Below are 26,394 nucleotides of genomic sequence, written 5' to 3'. Positions count from 1 at the left end.
GTGCGAGAATTTCCTGGGCTGCCGACCGCACTGGGGTCTGTTTAAGCACATATTCACTTGTCGCTCATAGACAGTAAAAAAGGCAAATCCAGATGACGATAGGACTAAGGTTATTCAGATGTGCGGGGGTCTTGGGATTCAAATGAGGAGCAAGAGTACTTTTCCGGCCATGACTCTTCCTGAGTCGGTCAGAGGGTGGCAATCGACTTGGTTCTACTGTCAAGATGAGTTGACGCCGGGGCAGTCGACTGGTCTCCCTCCATTCTCCATGGACCGAGCGAACAATCCCTCTTCTCTGAAGGTGCTCCTTGAGGAGAAAGCCCAAGTGAAGATGTTGATGGAGCGTGTAGTCCAGCTAGTTCGGGAAGGAGTGACGGGTATGGACCTTCTGGAGGTCTTCCTTAGGCGGCGCATCCAACCACTTCAGTACCGAGGCCATTGTATGTGGCTGTACTGTGGAACCGAGGATGAAACTCGGATCCATCCAGAAGCAGTCAACGACGCCACATTGGAGAGGTGGATGGCCGCGATCACAGGGAATAAAGACAACCCTCGAGGAGCCAGGAGGATTCCGCCACTCGACCATTCTTGCACTCCAGACAAGGTATGCCCACTTTATCCCCAATTGTAATCTTGCCATATTTATTCTGCTTTTGCTGCAAATTGGTCGATTGAACTTTATTTTGCTGTCTGTCAGGCCACCACCGAACTATACTCGATGCCCAATGGAGCACAGACGCCGACTGAGGAGGAGGAAGGAAGTGGGGGCGAAAGCCAGGAGGAGTGGGACTCGGATGCCGTTGATGATGATGATGATGACGACTCTGATGGGGAGGAAGAAGAGGAGGAGGAGGAGGAGGAAGTTGCACCGCCTCGCTCGGAAAGGCGCTCGAAGTTCGTCCATGACCCTGCAACCGAGCGTGGTAAGGGGGTCGCAACTGTCGTTCAGTCGACCAAGCGCCCTCGAACCACTTCTCCGGCACCGACCGATAAAGCTCCGAAGCAATCCAGGGTGGCACCGTCGAAGCCGGCCAAGGTCTTGCCGAAGATGAAGATGGCGATCCCCACTATCTCAGGGTAATGACGCTACTTGAGTTTTTCTGTTCTCCCTGAACTTATCCTTGGTCGACTTATGAATCATCCGACTGACTTCTGGAACTGCAGCGCTGCTACTTCTGATACTTCGGCCAGGGCTGACAATCATGAGATGGAAGACGCTGCCACTTGAAAACCTGGTACGACTTTCATCGTTTTGTCTTCAGTCGATTGAATTTTTATCTCTAATTCTTGATTCTTTTCTGTAGCTCCGTCTAATGTTGTTATTACCCTTCCTGACGACGACGACGATGAGGAACCACTGAAGCAAAGGAGGAGCAGGAAAACGTCTGCTGGCAAGGCGACTCAGAACGTGTCGGCGCCCGAGACATTGGTCGCAGAGGAAGAGAACACCACTTGGCCCACCGTATCTTTCGCGGTGCCGTTGACGAGCGCTCACCCCACATCGTCGAGTGCTGCACAGCCTTCACTTTTCTCGACCCACTACGTCCCAGAGAATCAAGCCAGTGCTACGAAAGAAGCGATACGCCAGGCGGGAGTCATGATGGAGCAAGTGAAGGCCATCCGAGAAGCCAGCCAGGCAACCTATGACGCCAGTTCCGCTCTTCAAAGTAACGTTTAGGTCAGTCGGTCATCGCCTGTTCTGTTAGGATATGATATCTGAAAATTCTTCTTTCTGAAATCTGAAGTAATTGTCCTACACCCACTGGGTGTGTCGATTGGAATTCCGGGTTAGTGGGGGCACGCTGACTGCACCCACTGGGTGTAGTCCCCGAAGCTATGGTGGACTGCTGGCAGTCGACCATAGGCTTTAGAAGTTAAGTTTTTCCTTCATTCGACTAGGTCGAATGGATTTCTCAAACCGGTGGGGGCACGCTGAGTGCACCCACTGGGTGTAGTCCCCGAGACTGTGGTCGACTGCTGGCAGTGGACTACAGTCTGAAGAGCAACTCCTGTGTTTTTTTTGTTGGTCGACTGGTCGACTCTTGACTTGATAGAACTAGTGGGGGCACGCTGAGTGCACCCACTGGGTGTAGTCCCCGAGACTATGGTCGAATATTTGTATTCGACCGTAGTCTTAGAAACGTATGGTTTTTCCTTAGTCACTCGGAAGCGAATTGTCTTTGACATATGTCGATTGGTTCTTGGTAGAAATCCTGCGACCTTGCGGCTCATTACACTGAGTTGGAGAACAAACATATCCAGCTCGAGCTTGATCTGAAGCTGGTCCAGGAGAATTTGGCGAAGGCGAAGGAGGAAGCTAAAGGTATGTTTGGTGAGGCTTTCGACGACTGCTTTTGCTCCTCATTTGATTCAAATTCTGACCTTGCTGCAACTTTGCAGGCAAAGTGAAGGAGGCCCAGAAGAAGAAAGACCTTGAGTTGGCTGAGATGCAGAAAACAGCTTTAGAGAAGAGCAAGCTCGTAGACGAGAAGTTGGCTTTGGTCACCAAGCTTGAAGAAGAGAACACCAATCTGAAAGCTGCTCTTGCCATTGCCAACAAGGAGGTCAGTCGACTGAAAAGTGATAAAACTGCCCTGAGTGACAAGGCCAGTGAGTTGGTGGGGAAGAAGAACGATCTGGAGGCTTATCTGGGCGGACTCGCCAAGAAGCTATTCCTTATGCTCGAAGGTAATCTTTTGCACCAAACAGGTATTTCAACTGTGAACTTTCCATTCGACTGTTGTCTTGACTCGGTGGTTGTGCTTGCAGAATTTTGCCAAAACTTTGAAGAGGATACTGGTCGACTGGAGCCCAACCTGGACCCCATCAACTCTCCGGTGAATGATGAAGTCGCTATGAACGTGCTCCGGCTCGAATCTCGTGTTGCTGCCGTCGTTGATTATCTCGCAAGGCTGAAGGTCGCCACTTCCCGCATCGACGCTACGCTCTGGTCTAAGGAGACGCTCCAGAATGACCTCGAGTCTCTGATGACTCGACTGAACACAGTCCCAAGTCGAGTGCAGGAGTGGAAGAAATCCTCTGCCAGGTGTGGTGCAGATGTTGCTCTATCTCTGGCCCGAGTCCATTGCAAGGATGCATGAGAAGACAAGTTGGCGGCTCTTCGGGTGGCTAACACCAAGAAGCACGATTTCTGGTCCTTCATGGAGACCTTCATTGCCGCTGCCACTCAGATTGCTGATGGAATCGACCTCGACGAGTTTGTTGCACCTTCCAGCCCTCCACAGGAGGGGTAAAAAACTTCTTGAGCTCAACACTTTAAATTTGCCTCGGTATGCCGAGTGATTTTGTAACCGACAAACCTTAACAGGCCTAGCGCCTGAGCACTTTTGGTTCCGTTAGATATCTATCCGAACTTGGATTCGATGTTTGAATATGCTTGTATTTGGTTTGAGATGTCTTTTGCAGGTTAAAGCGAGATGCTTATTGCAATCGACTTGTTCCCCAATTCACTTAGGCAGGCACTGGGCTGCAGCTAAGCCTCCGAGAGTGAGGTTTGCTCTCCACTCGGCAGGATTTTCAAACTTAGGCGAGCACTGGGCTGCAGCTAAGCCCCCGAGTGGGAGGTCTGCTCTCCAGTAGGTAGGATTTTTCAAAACTTAGGTGAGCACTGGGATGCAGCTAAGCCCCCGAGTGGGAGGTCTGCTCTCCACTCGGTAGGATTTTTCAAAACTTAGGCGAGCACTGGGCTGCAGCTAAGCCCCCGAGTGGGAGGTCTTCTCTCCACTCGGTAGGATTATAACTTAGGCGAGCACTGGGCTGCAGCTAAGCCTCCGAGTGGGAGGTCTGCTGTCCACTCGGTAGGATTTTCACGTTGTACTTGTGGTGTAGCTCGAAGGAGAGGGTAGTAGTCGACCTGCACCTCGTCCTCTTTGCGACCGCACGTTGTACTTGTGGCGTAGCTCAGAGGAGAAAGTCGCAGTCGACCTGCACCTCGTCCTCCTTGCGACCGCACGTTGTACTTGTGGCGTAGCTCGGAGGAGAGGGTAGCAGTCGACCTGCACCTCGTCCTCCTTGCGACCGCACATTGTACTTGTGGCGTAGCTCGGAGGAGAGGGTCACAGTCGACCTGCACCTCGTCCTCCTTGCGACCACACGTTGTACTTGTGGCGTAGCTCGGAGGAGAGGGTCGCAGTCGACCTGCACCTCGTCTTCCTTGCGGAGCGCACGTTGTACTTGTGGCGTAGCTCGGAGGAGAGGGTAGCAGTCGACCTGCACCTCGTCCTCCTTGCGACCGCACGTTGTATTTGAACTTAGGCGAGTACCTGGACTGCAGCTAAGCCCCCAAGTGGGAGTCTGGCTCACCACTCGGTAGGATTTTATTGAAACTTAGGCGAGTACTTGGACTGCAGCTAAGCCCCCGAGTGGGAGTCTGGCTCACCACTCGGTAGGATTTTATTGAAACTTAGGCGAGTACTTGGACTGCAGCTAAGCCCCCGAGTGGGAGTCTGGCTCACCACTCGGTAGGATTTTATTGAAACTTAGGCGAAACGGATCCGCAGCTAAGCCCCCGAGTGGGAGGTTGGCTCGCCACTCGGTAAGGATTTTTTTTACAAACTTAGGCGAAACGGATTCGCATCTAAGCCACCCACTGAGGGGGAAAATTTACTGAACAAATAAAAGTGTCAAAAATCATTGGGAAAATTATGACACTATTATCTTGCAAAACATGAACTACAGAAGTACTTTTATTACAACTCATTCGAGTGAAAACTTAAGTGTAAAATGGGCGGAGTAGCTCCGCGTTCCAAGCTCGGGGCTCGTCAATTTTGTGCTCAACATTGTAGAGACGGTACGCTCCATTGTGGAGAACCTTGGTAACGATGAAGGGTCCTTCCCAAGAAGGAGCAAGCTTGTGTGGTTTCTGCTGATCCACCCGGAGAACCAAATCTCCTTCCTGGAAGGCTCGACTCTTCATGTTTTTGGCGTGGAAGCGACGCAAGTCTTGTTGGTAGATGGTCGATCGGATCAGAGCCATATCCCTTTCTTCTTCTAGGAGGTCGACTGCATCCTGCCGCGCTTGTTCTGCTTCAGCTTCGGAGTAGAGCTCAACTCGAGGAGCGTTGTGGAGTAGATCACTTGGTAAGACCGCCTCAGCTCCATAGACCAAGAAGAATGGAGTTCTTCCAGTCGACCGGTTAGGCGTGGTCCTTAGACCCCACAGTATTGAGGGGAGTTCATCGACCCATGCTCCGGCCGCATGCTTAAGGTCACACATCAGTCGGGGTTTCAACCCTTTGAGGATCAAGCCGTTAGCCCGCTCCGCTAGTCCATTCGACTAGGGATGGGCGACTGAAGCGTAGTCGACTCGTGTGCCTTGAGATGTGCAGAACGCCCTGAATTGCTCCGAGTCGAAGTTTGATCCATTGTCAGTGATGATGCTGTGTGGGACTCCATATCTAAATATCAGTTCTCTGATGAAGCTGACAGCAGTACCGGCGTCAAGGTTCTTGATGGGCTTAGCCTCAATCCATTTGGTGAACTTGTCGACCGCTACCAGTACATGTGTGAAACCGCTTTGTCCTGTTCTCAAAGGACCAACCATATCCAATCCCCATGCTGCGAAGGGCCAGGCGAGTGGAATGGTCTTCAGAGCTGATGCAGGCTTGTGTGACATGTTGGAGTAAAATTGGCATCCTTCGCACTTGTCGACTATTTCCTTTGCCATTTCATTCGCCCTTGGCCAATAAAATCCGGCTCGGTATGCTTTGGCCACATGGTCCGAGAGGACGCATGATGGCCACAGGTCCCCGAGTGGATGTCATCAAGGATTATTCGACCTTCTTCTGGCGTTATGCACTTCTGGCCAACTCCAGTCGCGCTCTCTCTGTACAACTGTCCTTTGATCACAGTAAAGGCCTTGGATCCACGGACGATCTGTCGAGCCTCTTCCTCGTCCTCCGGGAGCTCTTTTCTCAGGATATACGCGATGTATGGAACTGTCCAGTCGGGAGTGATCACTAAAACCTCCATGACCAAGTCGACCACTGCTGGGACCTCAACCTCAGTCGGATCTGTGGCACTCTTGGGCTGCGGAGCTTCTTCGGTGAAAGGATCTTCTTTGACTGATGGAGTATGGATATGCTCCAAGAACACACCACTGGGAATGGCTTCTCTCTTGGAACCTATCTTTGCCAAATCATCAGCCGCTTGATTTTTCAGTCGGGGTATATGATGGAGCTCTAACCCCTCAAACTTCTTTTCCAGCTTCCTCACTGCATTGCAGTATCCAGTCATGGCTGGGCTTCTAACGTCCCACTCCTTCATCACTTGGTTGACCACCAAATCTGAGTCGCCATAAACCATAAGGCGACGGACGCCGAGTGAAATGGCCATGCGCAACCCATACAAAAGGGCCTCGTATTCTGCCTCATTGTTGGAGGAATCAAAGTGAATCTGGAGCACATATCTGAGCTTATCTCCTCTGGGGGAAACCAAGACTACCCTAGCACCGGAACCATTTAACATCTTAGAGCCATCAAAAAACATGGTCCAATGCTCCAAGTGAACTTGAGTCGGCTGTTGCTGTTCGATCCACTCGGCAAGGAAATCTGGTATTGCTTGGGACTTAATGGCTTTCTTTGCCTCAAACTTGATATCAAGGGGAAGGAGTTCAATCGCCCATTTCGCCACTCGACCAGTTGCATCTCTGTTGTGCAGAATCTCTGAAAGTGGAGCGTCGCTGACGACTGTAATGGAATGATCAGAGAAATAATGAGCAACCTTCTTTGTGGTCATGTAGATCCCATACACAAGCTTCTGATAATGAGGATATCTTTGCTTTGATGGAGTCAAAACTTCAGAGAGATAATACACTGGGCGCTGAACTTTGAAGGCTTTCCCTTCTTCTTCCCGCTCGACCGTAAGTACTGTACTAACGACTTGTCCTGTGGCTGCGATATAAAGCAACAGAGGCTCTTTGCTGATTGGAGCAGCAAGCACCGGCTGGGTGGAGAGCAGAGCTTTTAGCTCGGCAAACGCTGCATCAGCTTCTGGAGTCCACTCGAACTTGTCGGCCTTCTTCATCAGTCGGTAAAGAGGCAATTCCTTTTCACCGAGGCGAGAGATGAATCGACTTAACGCGGCCAAGCATCCAGTAAGTTTCTGGACGTCGTGCACTCACACAGGGCGTTTCATTCGGAGTATAGTGCCAACTTTTTCTGGGTTAGCATCAATTCCTCGTTCGGAAACGAGAAAACTGAGTAACTTTCCACCTGGAACTCCAAACGTGCACTTTGACGGATTGAGCTTGATATCATACATCCTGATATTGGCAAATGTTTCGGTGAGGTCAGTCAATAGGTCGGAACCCTTTCGTGACTTGACCACATTATCATCCATGTACGCTTCAACATTCCGACTGATTTGAGTGAGTAAACACTTCTGAATCATCCTCATGAACGTGGCTCCGGCATTCTTGAGGCTGAATGGCATGGTGATATAGCAGAAGCACCCGAATGGAGTGATGAAAGCTGTTTTTATCTCATCGGGTCCGTACAGACGGATCTGATGGTATCCGGAATAAGTGTCTAGAAAAGACAATCTCTCACACCCCGCGGTCGAGTCGACAATTTGATCGATGCGAGGGAGAGGAAAATGATCTTTCGGGCAGGCCCGATTGATGTGCTTGAAATCAATGCACATGCGGAGTGAGTTGTCCTTCTTGGGAACCATGACAACATTGGCGAGCCACTCGGAGTGGTATATCTCTCGGATAAATCCTGCCGCTAATAGTCGAGCCACCTCTTCACCAATGGCTTTTCTCTTCTGGACGGCGGACCGCCGAAGATGTTCTTTGACTGGTTTTGCTGCCAAGTCGACTCTAAGGCGATGCTCAGCCAGTCCCCTGGGAACACCCGGCATGTCAGCAGGCTTCCATGCAAAGATGTCCCAGTTCTCACGGAGGAACTGGATGAGCGCTTCTTCCTATTTAGGGTCGAGTGTTGTGGAGATATGGGTTGGAGCTGCATTGGGGTTGGTCGGGTGGATGTGAACGGGCTTCGTCTCACCGGACGACTGAAACGATGACTCTGTGGCAGGCTTCTTAGCCCGCAACAAATCACTCGGATCTGCATTTTTCTTGTATCCCTCCAGCTCGACCGTTGTCACCTGGGAATCGGCAATTTTCGAGCTTTTCTGGAAACACTCTTCTGCTTTTTTTCCGATCACCAGTGATAGTGATCACGCCTTTGGGGCCAGGCATCTTCAGCTTGAGGTACACGTAACATGGTCGAGCCATGAACCGTGCGTAAGCTGGTCTCCCCAAAATAGCGTGGTAAGCACTCTGAAAGTCTACGACTTCAAACGTCAGCCTCTCTTTGCGGAAATGCTTCGAGTCACCGAACACTACGTCCAGAGCTATTTGGCCGAGTGATTCATCTTTCTTTCCAGGTATAACTCCATGAAAACTCATGTTACTGGTGCTCAGTCGGGACATCGGAATGCCCATTCCTTTCCAGGTATAATAAGTTCAGTCCGCTACCACCATCCATTAGCACCTTCGTCAGTCGAGTGCCTTCAACGATCGGGTCGACCACCAAAGCTTTCCTCCCAGGGGTGGCTATATGAGTCGGGTGATCGGACTGGTCAAATGTAATGGGGGTTTGGGACCATCTCAAATAACTGGGCATCGCCGGGGCGACCATGTTCACCTCACGATTGATAACCTTCAGTCGGCTCTTGCTCTCCACATCCGCAAAGATCATCAGAGTGGAGTTAACATGAGGATATCCTCCCTCACTGTCCTCCTTGTCTTCGGCTTTGTCCGACTCCTTTTCCTTGTCCTTGGGCTATTTACCTTGGAACTGCTGGATCAGGAGCCTGCACTGCCGAGTGGTATGCTTCGGGTAAATGAAATTACCCTCTTCGTCTTTCTTCGTGTGGATGTGACACGGCAGATCCATCACGTCATTTCCTTCTTTATCCTTCACCTTCTTGGGGTTCCAGGATCCTTTGGGTTTTCCTTTGAACTTGCCCTGAGTCAAGGCCAGAGCCTCTCCAGGAGCCGCTGGTTCGGCTTTCCGTTTCTGCTTCCGACTGGAGTTTCCTTTCTCTGACTGACTCGGCTTGTACTTGCCGCTCCGGAGTCGGTCCTCCTCTTCGCCGTTGGCATACTTGGTAGCAATTTCCATCATCCGACTCAGGGTCATATCTCCAGTCCGACCAAACTTCAAACTTAATTCTCTGTTCTTAACACCATCCTTGAAGGCGCAGACTGCTTGATGATCAGACATGTTCTCCACGGTATGATGCAAAGTGATCCATCTCTGAATATACTCTCTTAAGGTCTCATTCGACTTCTGTACACAAACTTGCAGTTCTGTCAATCCAGCTGGTCGCTTGCAAGTTCCCTCAAATGTTCTGACAAACACTTGGGAAAGATCTTCCCAAGTGTAAATGCTGCTTGGAGTTAACTGATTCAACCACGCCCTGGCCGAACCTTCCAGCATGAGAGGCAAATGCCTCATGGCCACCTCATCATTCCTGCCGCCGATCTGTACCGCCACTCAGTAGTCTTCAAGCCAGGTTTCAGGCTTAGACTCACCGGTGAACTTGCTTACTCCAGTCGCCAACCTGAAGTTGGGGGGAATCACCGCGACTCTGATAGCCCTGCTGAAACATTCCGGACCTGAAACATGCACTCGGCTGCTAGTGGGCGCATCTCTGTCGTGGCCACCTCGATGAGCCCTGTTCCGATCGACCAAGCCTTGCATGATGATGGATCGCGCGTCGAAGCCTGGTTCCCGGGGGTCGACCGGAGCTCTTCGCCCCATGCTGAGTTGACGCTATCATCTTGTTGCCGAGGAGCATAAGACCCGCCTCTCGGAGGAGGAGTGGGCACTCGACGCCTATCATCATGATCATAATGGTCACCCTACCGGTCTCGTTGATTCTCGCGTCCTTCACGCCGCGGAGGTGATCTAGGGCTATGAGCCGACTGAACCGTATTCGCAGCGACGGATCGACTGTGAATCCTGTTGCGTGACTGTGACACGGCTGAATTCTGATCTCCTGCTGCCCGGAGCAAATCTCTAATCTGCATCAAGCCTCTGCCAACCTCCAACTGAGAGGGCTGAATCGACTCTGCTATACAGGTTGCAGCTGCTAAATTCTGAATCGGGGTTCGATATACCTGACTCGGCGGGAAGAGTTGACGTCGACTGGAGTCGGGTACTCGTTGCCGCGCGCGCTCGTCGAGTGCTCGCTGGAGGTTCTCCAAATGAGTGCGTTCAGCCAAGTTGGCCAAACGTGCCTCCTCCAAGGCGCGAGCCTCGGGGGTTTCTCCTGCGATGGGAGTATGCAGGGCATCCATGTTCCTGCGGCGAAGTTCTTCCCTTTGGATGGAATTAAGTGGCTCGGGTTGGTACTCCTCATGGACTTGAGCGGGATCGCCTCCACCGTCTACCCCGTCATCGCGGGGGAAGCCGGGAGGGCTACGAGGTCCGTTGACCATCAAGACCTCCGCCGCTGGATCACTGCTATCGCACTCGGATGCAGTCTCTACGGAGCCAGTCGACAGATTGAACAGGCCGTAGAGGGATTCGTCGGGCTCGATTGCCGCGACTTGCGTGGTGGCTGTCTGGCGAGCCATCGCGTGCCTCACCCACCGCTGAAGCCTCGACTGACCAGAGCGCTTGCGCTGGCGGGAGACAAGGAGGGAGGACGACAGGGGAGTCGACCGATATGGAGTCGACGGTTGCCGCAGCAGAACGCCGCGGACACATGCGCGAAAATGCGTCGCACCACGGATGGGGAGCGCATCGATGTCGAGTGGAGCCTCCTGGAGCCAAGCGGAGTCGTCGGCGATGAAGGTGAGACCGCCGAGACGGATCTCACGGCCCTCGACCAAAACTCCACCAGAAACCATGATGAAAACAATCGGAACAGTTGCAACTTCTCCAAAAATCGCTAAGACACCTGCCCCAAGGTAGGCGCCAACTGTCGTGGTTCTAAGTCTGACAGTAGAATGGGGGGTAGGTATGGAGAGGCAAGATCCTAGCTATGGAGCAGTTGTAAAGACAAGAGATGTACGAGTTCAGGCCCTTCTCGGAAGAAGTAACAGCCCTATGTTTCGGAGCCCGGAGGCGGTCGACTGGATTATGTGTGTATAGATTACAGGGGTGCGAACCCTTTACACTAAGGAGGGGGGTGGCTTATATAGTGTCCGCCAGACCCCTCCGGCCCTAAGTAATGCAGTGTTTAAAGTACGTTAAAGCTAGGCGTTACTGGTAACGCCTTACATAAAGTGTCCTAAATGCCATAAAGACTACTTAATTACAGACCGTTTGGATGCAGAGTGGCTCTTGATCTCCTGATGGTCGAGTGAGTCTTCATAGTCGAGTCCTTCGAGACCGTCGAGTGAAGTCCCTCTTGGTCGACTGGAATGCAGTTTCTTCTGAGGGTGTCCTAGGGAAGGGTACTTAGGACAGGTCTATGACCCTACCCTAGGTACATGACTTCATCAACAACTACACCAATTAGTGAGGAAGCTAATGATATTGATCATGAAATTTCAGATCAAGTTTCTACTGAACCTCGTAGGTCTACCAGAGTAAGATCGGCACCAGAGTGGTATGGTAATCCTATTCTGGAAGTCATGTTACTTGACCATGATGAACCTACGAACTATGAGGAAGCGATGATGAGCCCAAATTCCGCTAAATGGCTAGAGGCAATGAAATCTGAGATAGGATCCATGTATGAGAACAAAGTATGGACTTTGGTTGACTTGCCCAATGATCGGCAAGCCATTGAGAATAAATGGATCTTTAAGAAGAAGACTGACGCTGATGGTAATGTAACTGTCTATAAAGCTTGACTTGTTGCGAAAGGTTTTCGACAAGTTCAAGGGGTTGACTACGATGAGACTTTCTCACCTATAGCGATGCTTAAGTCTGTCCGAATCATGTTAGCTATTGCTGCATTTTATGATTATGAAATTTGGCAAATGGATGTCAAAACTGCATTCTTGAATGGATTTCTGGAAGAAGAGTTGTATATGATGCAGCTAGAAGGTTTTGTTGATCCAAAAGGTGCTAACAAAGTGTGCAAGCTCCAGCGATCCATTTATGGACTGGTGCAAGCATCTCGGAGTTGGAATAAATGCTTTGATAGTGTGATCAAAGCATATGGTTTTATACAGACTTTTGGAGAAGCTTGTATTTACAAGAAAGTGAGTGGGAGCTCTGTAGCATTTCTAATATTATATGTAGATGACATATTATTAATTGGAAATGATATAGAATTTCTGGATAGCATAAAGGGATACTTGAATAAAAGTTTTTCAATGAAAGACCTCGGTGAAGCTGCTTACATATTGGGCATCAAGATCTATAGAGATAGATCAAGACGCTTAATAGGACTTTCACAAAGCACATACCTTGATAAAATTTTGAAAAAAATTCAAAATGGATCAGGGAAAGAAAGGATTCTTGCCCGTGCTACAAGGTGTGAAGTTGAGTCAGACTCAATGCCCGACCACATCAGAAGATAGAGAGAAAATGAAAGACGTTCCCTATGCTTCAGCCATAGGCTCTATCATGTATGCAATGCTGTGTACCAGACCTGACGTATGCTTAGCAATAAGCTTGGCAGGAAGGTACCAAAGTAATCCAGGAGTGGATCACTGGACAACGGTCAAGAACATCCTGAAATACCTGAAAAGGACTAAGGATATGTTTCTCGTATATGGAGGTGACAAAGAGCTAGTCGTAAATGGTTACGTCGATGCAAGCTTTGACACTGATCCGGACGATTCTAAATAGCAAACCGGATACATATTTTTATTAAACGGTGGAGCTGTAAGTTGGTGCAGTTCTAAACAAAGCGTCATGGCGGGATCTACATGTGAAGCGGAGTACATAGCTGCTTCGGAAGCAGCAAATGAAGGAGTCTGGATGAAGGAGTTCATTTCCGATCTAGGTGTCATACCTAGTGCATCGGGACCAATGAAGATCTTCTGTGACAATACTGGTGCAATTGCCTTGGCAAAGGAATCCAGATTTCACAAGAGGACCAAGCACATCAAGAGACGCTTCAATTCCATCCGGGACCAAGTCCAAGTGGGAGACATAGAGATTTGCAAGATACATACGGATCTGAATGTTGCAGACCCGTTGACTAACCCTCTCTCACGAGCAAAACATGATCAGCACCAAGACTCCATGGGTGTTAGAATCATTACTGTGTAATCTAGATTATTGACTCTAGTGCAAGTGGGAGACTGAAGGAAATATGCCCTAGAGGCAATAATAAAGTTATTATTTATTTCCTCATATCATGATAACTGTTTATTATTCATGCTAGAATTGTATTAACCGGAAACATGATACATGTGTGAATACATAGACAAAACATATAGTCACTAGTATGCCTCTACTTGACTAGCTCATTAATCAAAGATGGTTATGTTTCCTAACCATAGACATGTGTTGTCATTTGATTAATGGGATCACATCATTAGGAGAATGACGTGATTGACATGACCCATTCCGTTAGCCTAGCACTTGATCGTTTAGTATATTGCTATTGCTTTCTTCATGACTTATACATGTTCCTGTAACTATGAGATTATGCAACTCCCGTTTACCGGAGGAACACTTTGGGTGCTACCAAACGTCACAACGTAACTGGGTGATTATAAAGGAGTACTACAGGTGTCTCCGAAGGTACATGTTGGGTTGGCGTATTTTGAGATTAGGTTTTGTCACTCTGATTGTTGGAGAGGTATCTTTGGGCCCTCTCGGTAATGCACATCACTATAAGCCTTGCAAGCAATGTAGCTAATGAGTTAGTGATGGAATGATGCATTACGTAACGAGTAAAGAGACTTGCCGTAACGAGATTGAACTAGGTATTGGATACCGACGATCGAATCTCGGGCAAGTAACATACCGATGACAAAGGGAACAACGTATGTTGTTATGCGGTTTGACCGATAAATATTTTCGTAGAATATGTAGGAGCCAATATGGGCATCCAGGTTCCGCTATTGGTTATTGACCGAGAATAGTTCTAGGTCATGTCTACATAGTTCTCGAACCCGTAGCGTCCGCACACTTAAGGTTACGATGACAGTTTTATTATGAGTTTATAAGTTTTGATGTACCGAAGTTTGTTCGGAGTCCCGGATGTGATCACGGACATGACGAGGAGTCTCGAAATGGTCGAGACATAAAGATTGATATATTGGAAGCCTATGTTTGGACATTGGAAGTGTTCCGGGTGAAATCGGTATTTTACCGGAGTACCGGGAGGTTACCGGAACCCCTCGGTGACCTAATGGGCCTTATTGGGCCTAGTGGAGGAAGAGGAGAAGGGGCCAAGGGGCAGCCGCGCGCCCCTCCCCCCAAGTCCGAATAGGACAAGGAGGGGGGGCGGCGCCCCCCCCCTTTCCTTTCCCCCCTCTCCTCCTTCCCCCCAAGTCCTAGTCCAACTAGGGAAGGGGGGGAGTCCTACTCCCGGTGGGAGTAGGACTCCTCCGCCGCGCCCCCTCCTAGGGCCGGCCGCACCCCCCCTTGCTCCTTTATATACGGGGGCAGGGGGGCACCCTAGAACACACAAGTTGATCTACGGATCGTTCCTTAGCCGTGTGCGGTGCCCCCCTCCACCATATTCCACCTCGGTCATATCGTCGCGGAGTTTAGGTGAAGCCCTGCGCCGGTAGAACATCATCATCATCACCACGCTGTCGTGCTGACGGAACTCATCCCCGACACTTTGCTGGATCGGAGTCCAGGGATCGTCATCGAGCTGAACGTGTGCTGAACTCGTAGGTGTCGTACATTCGGTACTTGGATCGGTCGGATCGTGAAGACGTACGACTACATCAACTGCGTTGTCATAATGCTTCCGCTTACGGTCTACGAGGGTACGTAGACAATACTCTCCCCTCTCGTTGCTATGCCATCACCATGATCTTGCATGTGCGTAGGAATTTTTTTGAAATTACTACGTTCCCCAACAATACCACATCCCGGCGCTCACCCCCCAAGTGGATCTTCAAACTCAACAAAATAATATGCGACGTCGTCTGAAGAAAGAAGGACCATGAGCAACCATCTGGTGGTCATTCATTGGTCAACTGTTTACCGTCCAAATAAGTTGGGTGGCGTTGGGGCACACGTCACCGTGTACCTACAACACCGGGGGTGATGCACTCACGTCGAAGGAGACCCGGCCGGAAGCGCGGTACGCAAGCAATCCAGCGGACGCTTTTGTAGACCCAAAACCCCACACGCTCGGGAGGGACCCCATCAGGGCACGCAGCGGCTATGGGCTGCCCTAGGTCGACCTGATCGCCCCTAGGGCCTCGAGGTTCGCCGCCCTGCAAACGAAGAACGAACGAAGAACAAGGAAGAAGAAGAAGAACAAGGGAGAGAGATAAAAGTAAAGATAAAAGTGGTAAATGATTTGTTCGATTGTGTGTTGTTCAATAGGCCGTCACCTCTCATCTCTTTATGAGGCGCCTGGACTTTCCGTACAAGAAAAGGACTAAAAATTATGTCCAAAACATCAAAAACCCTAAACTAACTCGGACAGGAATCTTTTGCAATTTTCCGGATCAACTCGGAGCTACCGAGTGGTTTGCTTCGGTCCCACCGAGTGAACGATGTCAACTGTCTGTATCCTTATGTAATTTCCCGGTTCAACTCGGTCTCACCGATTGGTTTGCTTCGGTCCCACCGAGTGAACTTTGCCAACTCTCTAGTAATTTTTCGGATCAACTCGGTCTCACCGATCAAATCAACTCGGTCGGTCCGAAATGACTCCGCAACTTCTGTTTCTAACCTTATTTTGCCTCCACAGGTTGCATGCAACCTCGGATTAAGACAATTTTTATATCAAAATAAACCGTTTCGGCGAGACGCACAACTTTTGTGTTGATAAATTTTCCATCAAAGGCCATCTTAATTGAGTTTCTGGCCATTTCATAATCTGATGTCAATATGATCATCTCTGAACTTGTCATAACTTTTGCATCCGAGCTCCGTTTTAGACCATCTTCATATCCATCTTGATCTTATCGAAGAGGGCCATCCCATGGTGACTTCCAATCATAAGTTTGAATTAATCTTGACATAGCTTTAAGCAACTTTTACGATTGTGCCATTTTTGAGCGTTAACAATCACCAACATTGAGAGATTTGGATGCATGTTGTGCCTCCCCTGGCCCTAGTTATAATGGACAGACCTTGGGAGGCGATGGTGGTAACCCAGCTCCGATGCGATCAAGTTTAGATGGACCTTTTCTGGGTCTGCACCACCATCACCATTAGGAACAAGCACAAGGGGCTTCTCTGGCATGATAACTAGAGCGGAAGAGAGGGGGGGGGGGGGGGGGGGGGGGGCTGAAGTCGCTAGCACTAGAGCTATACAAGATTGCTCCCAGGAAGACCAGGATTGTGCCGTACGAGTTGAGCGTTGATAAATGGATCAGAGCACTTGGTATGATAACGTCCTTACCATAACTAGGGGAATATGTCTCTCTCTTGGCCTGGATCAGCCAATTCCAACTCACGCCGGACTAGGAGGATATCATCACCTGTAACTTGATTACCAATTGGATTATTAATCAAATCTGCTTATGCAGCCCAGTTCCTCGCTCATCCTGAGTCCAAATGCTTCGCTTGGCTTGTCCTCCACAGGACAATTCTCAATGTGGCTCCAGTTAGTGGGATGATTTATTTTCCAAGAAATCGAAGGAGGGCACATGTATTGTGCTAGGCTCGTCTACACCCTTTGGAACATCTGAAAGAAGAGGAACGAGCGTATTTGTGCGACCACTTGTATGATGCACCATGAGGTAGCGATGTTGGCATGAGAGATGGTGCTTGTTGGAGCCATGCCCCAGGAGGGCTTCAGCTGAAGCGGCTCTGTATTTCAGTTTCTTATGGGTTTTGCTATGTTCCCTTAAAAATAGTACGCCAATCTGTACATACTGGTTTCACCTATTTTCTTTTATATAAAAAAAGGTTGTGCTCATGCCAGTTTCTAAAAAAACATAGAAATCGTGCAGTGCACATATATTGGAGCATTCTAGACCTTTGGATGGTACTTGGACCGCCATGTGTTTATGAAAAAATTGTTGTACATGCATCCATCTGTTACTACATACCCCCTCCATTTCATAATGTAATGCGTCCACGTTGTTCGAGATTTAACTTTGACCCTAAGTTTAACCAATGTGGTCGACTGCAGCGGGAGCAAAGTTATACCATTGAAAACTTCTTTCGAATACGAATTCAATGGTATAATTTTTGCTCCCGCCGTAGTCGTTCATATTGGTTTAATTTATTGTCAAATTTGAATCTAGAAAAGCGCGGGTGAACTTTATTATGGAATGGAGGGAGTACTTGTATTGTTGCAGAATTTGGTGAATTTGCGGGTACACAGCCAGTTGAATTATTTGGATGTTTCAGTCAATTTTTGCGTGAGAGCAAGCCGGCACCCAGGTAGAAAGAAGACAATGCGCCTGACTGTGGTATCCCTGGCAATGCCTCGTCAGGACCACGCCGGAGATGGGACGCCGCAAGTTGCCGCTCGGATTTGATGGAGCCCGAGCTTGGAACAGATGTTGTGACCGCCAGAGGCGGGGAAAACATGGCTTATCGCGGCCTCGCCGCAGGAGAGGCAAGGTTTGGAGGAAGAATAAATGTTGTATAAAATACATGCCCTATTATAACCTACATAAATCTAAGAATCATGTTAGCAGAAACTTACGGCATTTGGGTGATCATAATTTTCTCCATAAAACATTGCATAAAACTGCATTATAAATATCAAGCGGATGTCGACGGAAGGGGTATGAAATCCAAATTTGGACGTGCATATAAGGGTACACCTGTCTCCGCGATCTCAATTTCTCAATCAGTTGTTAGAATTGACCATGACAAATCAATGATCTCAACCTCTTAAAGCCAAAGGAGATAGACCCTCAAAACAAAAAAAGCCAAAGGAGATAGACAGATTAGTCAAGCAAGCAGCTAACCAACTTGATTAGTAGCATGCGTTTCCTAATTCCTAGCGATGGACCGATGCCAAAAGCAAGCACCTGAAACACCAGCATGCCCTGTGCTTTTGATCTTCTTGGCTTTTACAATCAACATGTGTGATGCGTTTCCCATCAGTTGCCTGCCTAACTGCTTTACTTATCTGATTCGTGTCGGCCTATGCAAAATCCAATTATTTGAATCAGCTACGTTCTATTTGTCACCAGGAAGCTAAGTCAAGAAGACGGCGCCGCTGGCTGGACCACGAGGTTGCTTAGCGAAGCAGTAACATATAAAGATGAACAGATAGATAAGCATATATGTAAGGGTTAGTTCTGTGTGTCGTGAGCCCCTCTAATTGTAAAAACGAACTCCCTTTCAAGCTTGGAGTGCAACTTTGTGAGGTGACAAGCAACACTTGTCTTGCAAAGCGTGAAGGAACCTTAATAACTAATTAAAAAAAACAGCCACCAGGAGACGCTTTGTGCCACGCAGTGCAGGGGCACAGATCCTTTTTATATTTTTGCCTTAATTTTGAATCATTTGTATAATTGATTCACTGGAACCGAAAGTCCAAATTGTTCCCTTTGTATATTAGTGTTCCTCGTGACGAGAGCTTTCAAATAAGATCACTTTTTAATATGTTTTGACAGGATTTTAAAACTTCACCAAGTTTCGAGTGCCGAAACTTGATACAAATGAACGATAAAATCGGCAAGTTTCAATAATTTAAATTTAAAACCTGGTGTGTCCTCGTGCAGAATACAACGACTTTACGGATCGCAAAGCAATAATGTGGCTAGGCAGGGCTGGGCAGGTGTGTGCCCGTGCAAAGTTCCGACCAGTGACCGTATGTTTCATGGGTCGTTTTTGACATGTGGATAGAATTTCAAATAAGAAAATCTGAATTTTAAATTGCATGGATGCTGATAGTTCATCTTTACAGGACAACTCAATCTAGGAAGCTAATCCCTCCATCCCATAATGTAGGACGTTTTTGACACTATGCTAATGTCAAAAAGCGTCTTATATTATGGGACGGAGGGAGTAATATTTATCGATGTCTTGTATCGCTAGCTATTCGTATTTTTGTATGAGTGATCCATGACAATGTCCCATCGGAGATGGATACTTCATGCATTTCTTTCCGGAAAGAGGGGATACTCCTTGGTCTCTGGATCGAGTGATGCGCATAACCTTTTGTTGAGAAAGCTCATCATTCAATAACAATAAAGTTCAACAAAAAATGTCAAACATGGCTGCTCCAAGGGCACATTTAAAAAAACATAGAAAAATGAGTGTCATGTATCACAACTCCAAATGTTAGTTTGAAAATCTTTACCAAGGTCGGGACGATTAGGCTCACACAGATTGCGCATGCTGTGGTGCAGCCTACTCAAACTGCTTTCATGCCGGACAGGAACATCCTCGAAGGGGTTGTGGTCCTTCATGAAACGCTCCATGAGATCCACACAAAAAAACTTGATGGAGTTGTTTTCAAGGTGGATTTCGAGAAGGCGTATGATAAGGTCAAATAGCCGTTCCTTCAACAGGCCTTAAGCATGAAGGGTTTTGATGAAGCTTGGCGACGCCAGGTAGAATCTTTCACGCAAAAAGGGAGTGTTGGAATTAAAGTAAATGACGATATAGGTCATTATTTCCAGACACACAAGGGCCTGAGACAAGGTGACCCCATGTCTCCTATCTTGTTCAACATTCTGGTTGATATGTTGGCAATCCTGATAGGTAGGGCAAAGGAGGCCGGTCAGGTGGGTGGCTTGGTGCCTCATCTAGTTGATGGTGGTGTGTCCATCCTGCAGTATGCTGATGATACAATCATCTTTATGGAGCACGACCTGGCAAAAGCGAGAAATATGAAGTTGGTGCTATGCTTATTCGAACAATTGGCGGGATTGAAGATTAACTTTCATAAAAGCGAGTTGTTCTGCTTTGGTAGAGCCAAGGATGAACAAGGGGCCTATAGGCAATTGTTTGGGTGTGAATTGGGGGCTTTACCTTTTACGTACCTAGGAATACCCATTCACCATCGTAAGCTAACTAACAGTGAGTGGAAGTGCATCGAGGATCGGTTTGAGAAGAAACTGAGTTGTTGGAAAGGAAACTTATGTCATATGGAGGCCGATTGATTCTTATTAATTCGGTGCTCACAAGTATGCCAATGTTTCTCTTATCCTTCTTTGAAGTCGCAGTTGGAGTTAGGAAAAGACTGGACTTCTATCGATCTCGATTCTTCTGGCAGAGTGATGAACTAAAGAGAAAATACCGACTCGCCAAGTGGGATATCATCTATCAACCAAAGGACCAGGGGGGCCTTGCTATTGAGAATCTTGAAGTCAAGAACAGATGTCTCTTCAGCAAGTGGCTTTTTAAGTTGTCAGTTGAAACCGAGGCTACTTGGGCGCAGATTCTCCGTAGTAAGTATCTGCAGTCCAAAACTTTGTCCTAGGTGACAGTGAGACCAACTGACTCGCCGTTTTGGAAGGGGCTTATGAGAGTCAAAGCTGCCTTCTTTCATAGAACAAAGTTTATTGTCAGTGATGGCAACACCACTCGCTTCTGGAGGATACATGGCTTGGTGAAACGCTGTTGGCGCTCCAGTATCCGTCCCTGTATCGTATTGTTCAGCGTCGTGATGCTCTTGTTGCAACGATTATGCAGTCCATCCCTCTTAATATTCAATTTCGGAGGGTGCTTGTTGGTGACCGGTGGGAAACATGGCTTCATCTGGTGAGTAGACTGATGGAGGTTCAGCTAGCTCATCAGCCCGATCAGTTGTGTTGGAAGCTTACTAGGTCTGGAGACTTCACGGTCAAGTCGATGTATATCGATGTCATCAACTCTAGTGTTATTCCCAGTTCCAAACATGTTTGGAAAGTCAAAGTCCCTTTGAAGATTAAAGTGTTTATGTGGTTTGTGCATAAACAAGTAATTTTAACAAAGGATAATTTGATTAAGCGCAATTGGACAAGATCTACTAGGTGTAGTTTTTGCGATCGGGACGAGAATATCAAGCATCTCTTTTTTGATTGCCCGTTGGCGAGAGTCTTGTGGCGCACCGTGCAAATTGCCTTTTAACATTACTCCTCCGAATTCGGTTGGTACGTTATTTGGAACGTGGCTTGTTGGGATAGAGTCCGAAACAGCTAGACACATTCGTGTAGGAGTATGCGCGTTGTTATGGGCAATTTGGAACTGCAGAAATGATTTGGTTTTTAACAGAACAACAACTATTCGTTTTTTGCAGGTTTTATTCGAGCTACTGCGCTGATCTGTATGTGGTCCTTACTCACTCCGACGGAGGCCATTGAGCGTTTGGTTACTGGATCTGTCCGGTGGGAAATGGTAGCGCGGGATATCTTCAACCGGTTTGGATGGCGGTCATGTAATAGGATAGGCAATTAGTTTTCCTATCTTTTGTTATGCCAGCGGTTGTGGCTTTTGGGAGTTTTGTTCTTGGCGTTTTGGCTCTGTGTGAGCTTGCCGTTTTTATTTTGCTTCGAGACATTAAGACCTTGTTGAACCTCATTTTTATTTACATATGTGGCTGTATGCATCGTTCTGATGCAGAGGCCGGGGTGTCCCCCCTTTTCGAGAAAAAAATGTATCACAACTCCAATTAGTAGGCCGCCAACCAAATCGGTTAAGCCAATCCCGAGCGACCATCTCTCATCAGTTGCACCCAAAGACCGTGGGCGCCCGATCCTCCTCCTTATGTAGTAACGATCACATATGGATCCAACTAAAGGCCATGAAGATAACCTGGAAATTTTTTAGAACTTTCGTTCTGCTGAAAATACAACCATTACAGTATTCCAAATGGCCCAATGTAAAGCGCAAATTCTCACAGAATTTGAGACTTCACCTTTGGATGCACCCCACTAACTAGTTTGCGAACATATTCATACTACTCGTGGGTGGAAGTAGATTAAAATTATATGAACAGATCGCCATAATAACTTGACAAATGGGCAGTGAAGGAATATATATATTGAAACGACTCATCATCACCACAAAAGCAACACTTAGTGCATCCTTGCCAATTCCTTTTTTCTGATTATTTTTTGTCAGAATGACCTTACAAACTAAAAAACCACATACATATTTTTATTTTCAACAGGACTTTCATTTTCCAAATATATTTATGTTGGAAAGCTTGTCCATCATTGATGAGATCCATATACATGGATTTGACTCTGAAGGCACTAGAAGCAACTTCCAAAGGAAGGTTTGTGATTCATGTGTATCAATAACGTTTGGACAAGGTTTAACCAATCCGTCCATTTGTCTTCGATTGATGTCTTCTGAAGGCAACATTCAACGGTACCTAACCTATCACAATATTACATATGGGTGTTTATTGCATGGCTAGTGGTGTGTGCCCAAGCCATGTATCTTCGCAGTACCTAGTAGTTAGGCCATTGCCTACCACAAACATCCATCTGTGAAAAAAAATCTTATTTGACCCCATGAGGCCTTTCTAGAAAGGTGATTCTGTTGGTTTTACCCGAACCTCGTCAAGGGTTTAAGAATGAAGGTACTTATTCCTAATAATTCTTGCCAAACCCCATCCTCGGTAAGTATCTTGTATATCCATTTTCTCAACAAATACTTATTTTTAATCTCAAGGTCTTCCACCCCTAGACCTTCTTGGTCTTTAGGGTGACAGATCGCATCCCACCTCGTCAGGCAGAATTTATGCTTATGTTCATTAGACTGCCAGAAAAATATGAATCTGTAGTAATCTAATGTTTTCCTTACCCCTTTTTGTATTTCAAAGACATAGGTAAACTTGTGAGAATTGCATGGATTAGGGTGAGCCTTGCCCCTTCAACAACTCAACTTTTTCACAAAATGATCCTCAATACATTTCCATTCCTTATTAACAAGTTTACGAAAAATGCATTGGGATACTAAGACTTAGTACTGATGGGATAATAAGTTTACGAAAAATACTAGTTAACAGGTTATTAACACCTGGATACACATGAATATCCATCTATATACATTTCCACACCTGGATAGATCCACACCTTATTAACAGGTTTGTGATTCATGTGTATCAATAACATTTGGACAAGGTTTGAACAGTTGTTTGTACTGATTCTCTTCTTCTTTGTCATTTGAAAAGCAAGAGTTTGCTCTGTTGGAAGTTAATCTCGATACCACATAAGTACTCGTATAAACAAAAATTTCATATATATTTTCCCTTTTCAATGTCATGTTCCATGAACATAATGGTGTCATCCACATAATGAAGTACCTAAACCCCACCATTGATGTCGTTGCGCATGTGCAGAACACACGGGAGACAACAAGGACTGAAGACGTCCCTTGCCAATTCGTAGACGAGGCGCAAGGTGTGGATCTATCTCAACGAGAAATGCAAAAGAAGACACAATGTTCTACCCAGGTCCATGCCGCATGGTTTCCTAACACCCTACTCATGCTTTGTGTGTGGTTTAATTGGTGGGCAGAGAGCTACATATCCTTTTCGGGAACGAAGAGAGTAGTGTTGCTCCTATCTAAGTTCTACCAAGTGTTCGACCCTACCCTGGAGTTTATCCAGTCCAGTGTGTGTAGAAAAGTTGTCCTTTTCCCCTCCCATAGCCAGGTTCTCCTTTTATATTGCAAGCGACAACACAGTTGGTATGGTAGATGCCACCTACCACGGAGATGGTGAGTAAGTTCATTAACTGCTAGGTGAAATAGTTTCGTCGTCTTCTTGTCTCCGGGAACGATTTCCTGTCTTTGCACCACTGCCTAAGGTGCCACATTGTGACACGCACCCTAACAGGTGTGCACCATGTGGTGAATGCCGGGGTGATTCAACCCTCGTGTCTTATCCCTTGATATGTCTCCAACGTATCTATAATTTATGAAGTATTCATGGCATGTTTATAACAATTTTATATGGTTTTGGTATGATTTGAATGGAACTAACCTGGACTGACGCTGTTTTCAGCAGAACTACCGTGGTGTTGTTTTTTGTGCAGAAACAAAAGTTCTCCAAATGCAACGAAACTTTTTGACGATTTTTTGGAACAAAAGAGGCACTAGAAGCTTCGTGGGAGGACCAGAAGGGGAAGGAGGTGGCCACTAGGCACCAGGGCATGCCACACACCTCTGGCGCGCCCTAGTGCGTAGTGGGCCCCTCGAAGCCCATCTCAGCGTGAGACAGATGCCAAAAAAACCTATACATACATAAACCCCCAGAGATAACCCTAGATCAGAAGTTCCGCCGCCGCAAGCCTCTATAGCCACGAAAAACCAATTGGACCCTGTTTCGACACTCTGCCGGAGGGAGGAATCATCACCAGAGGCCATCTTCATCATCCCGGCGACCACCATGATGAGGAGGGAGGAGTCCACCCTCGGGGCTGAGGGTTTGTACTAGTAGCTATGTGTATAATCTCTCTGTCTCTCTGTCTCTCTCTCTCTCTCTCTCGTGCTCTTGATTTGGCATGGTCTTGATGTACCGCGAGCTTTGTTAATATAGTTGGATCATATGGTGGTTTCCTCCTCTCTATGTTGTTGTGATGAATTGATTTTTACCTTTGAGATTTCATTTTTATCGGATTGAATACTTTTATGGATTTGAGAACACTTGATGTATGTTTTGGCACTCAACTCGCAGATTCCTAGGTGACATTGGAGTAATCTATGCATAGGGGTTGATGCACGTTTTCGTCTTTGTTTCTCTGGTAGAAATTTTGAAGTTCTTTTTGTTGGATTGAGTATTATGAATCTGAAGTTGTTTGATGCATGTCGTATAATCAACTCACGGATACTCGTGGTGACATTGGAGTATCTAGGTGACATTAGAGTTGGTTGATGTGTATCATATGGTGTTATTTTAGTATGAACTCTTGGGCTGCTTGTGACACTTATAGGAATAGTTTGATAGATCGATCGGAAAGGGTAACTTCGAGGTGGTTTCATACCCTACAAACAATTTCTTCTTATGTTCTCTGCTAGATAAGAACTTTGGAGTGATTCTTTATCACGCGTAGAGGGATTGCCATATGATCTAATTGTATTAGAATTGTTGAGAGATTGCACTAGCAAAAGTATGAACCATAAGCCTTGTTTTCAAGCATTGCAATACCGTTTGTGCTCACTTTTGTTACTTGATACCTTGCTGTTTTTTATTGTTCCTATTACAAAATTCAATATCTACTATCATTACTACACTTGTATCACCATCTCTTTGCCGTACTAGTGCACCTATACAATTTATCATTGTTATTTGGTGTGTTGGGGACACAAGAGACTCTTTGTTATTTGGTTGCAGGGTTGTTTGAGAGAGACCATCTTCATCCTACGCCTCCCACGGATTGATAAACCTTAGGTCATCCACCCAAGGGAAATTTGCTATTGTCCTACAAAACTCTGCCCTTGGAGGCCCAACACGAGTTTACAAGAACAAGTTGTGTAGTAGACATCAAGCTCTTTTCTAGCACCATTTCCAGGGAGGTGAATGCTTGAAGGTATATCTTTAGATCTTACAATTGAATCTTTTAGTTTCTTATTTTATCACTAGTTTGGTCTATAAAAGAAAACTACAAAAAATGTAATTGAGGTTGCCTGATATTATTCGTATTTATCATGTCTGTCAAGAAAATGATGGATTGGAAAATTGTGCTCAATTGATAAAAGAACAATTCGATAAAATGTTTGGCATAAAATATTTGAATGATGAACATGATTGCAATGTTGTTAATATGAATTCTTTGAATATTAATGATGCTAATGATATGCAAAGCCATAAGCTTGGGGATGCTATGTTTGATGAAGATGGTATTTTTAGCCCCCTCCAAGCTTTGATGAGAAAATTTGTTATGATGAAAGCATGCCTCCTATTTATGATGATATGAAAGTGGGTTTGGAAGAGTGTCAACTTTAGATAATAATTATCCTACTATTTTGGAGGGTGTCGAATCTTATTCTAATATTCATAGAAGTGGATTTGGACAGGTCATGACTTTATTTAGTGATGAATCCACTATTTTGGAAGAGGTTTCAATTGACTATGATAAAAAAGTTGCTATGTATGATGATTATTGTGATGATATGTATGCTATAAAGAGTAATGATATCCAAGAAACTTGTCATCATGATTTTAATGCTCAAATTGATTATGTGGATCAAGTATCATGTGATAGTTATTTTGTTGAGTTTGCTCCCACTATTATGAATGAGAATAAAATTGCTCATGTGGAGAGTAATAAAAAATTATGCATGTGGATCATGAAAAGAATGCTTTCTGTGATAGTTATAATATTGAATTCATTCATGATTCTACTAAAAATTATTATGAGAGAGGAATATATGCTTTTACATATCTCACTGATATCAAGTTTCCTCG

Source organism: Triticum aestivum, chromosome 7B, assembly GCF_018294505.1.
Source record: "Triticum aestivum cultivar Chinese Spring chromosome 7B, IWGSC CS RefSeq v2.1, whole genome shotgun sequence".
Lineage (NCBI taxonomy): Eukaryota > Viridiplantae > Streptophyta > Magnoliopsida > Poales > Poaceae > Triticum > Triticum aestivum.
This window is presented reverse-complemented; position numbering follows the sequence as displayed.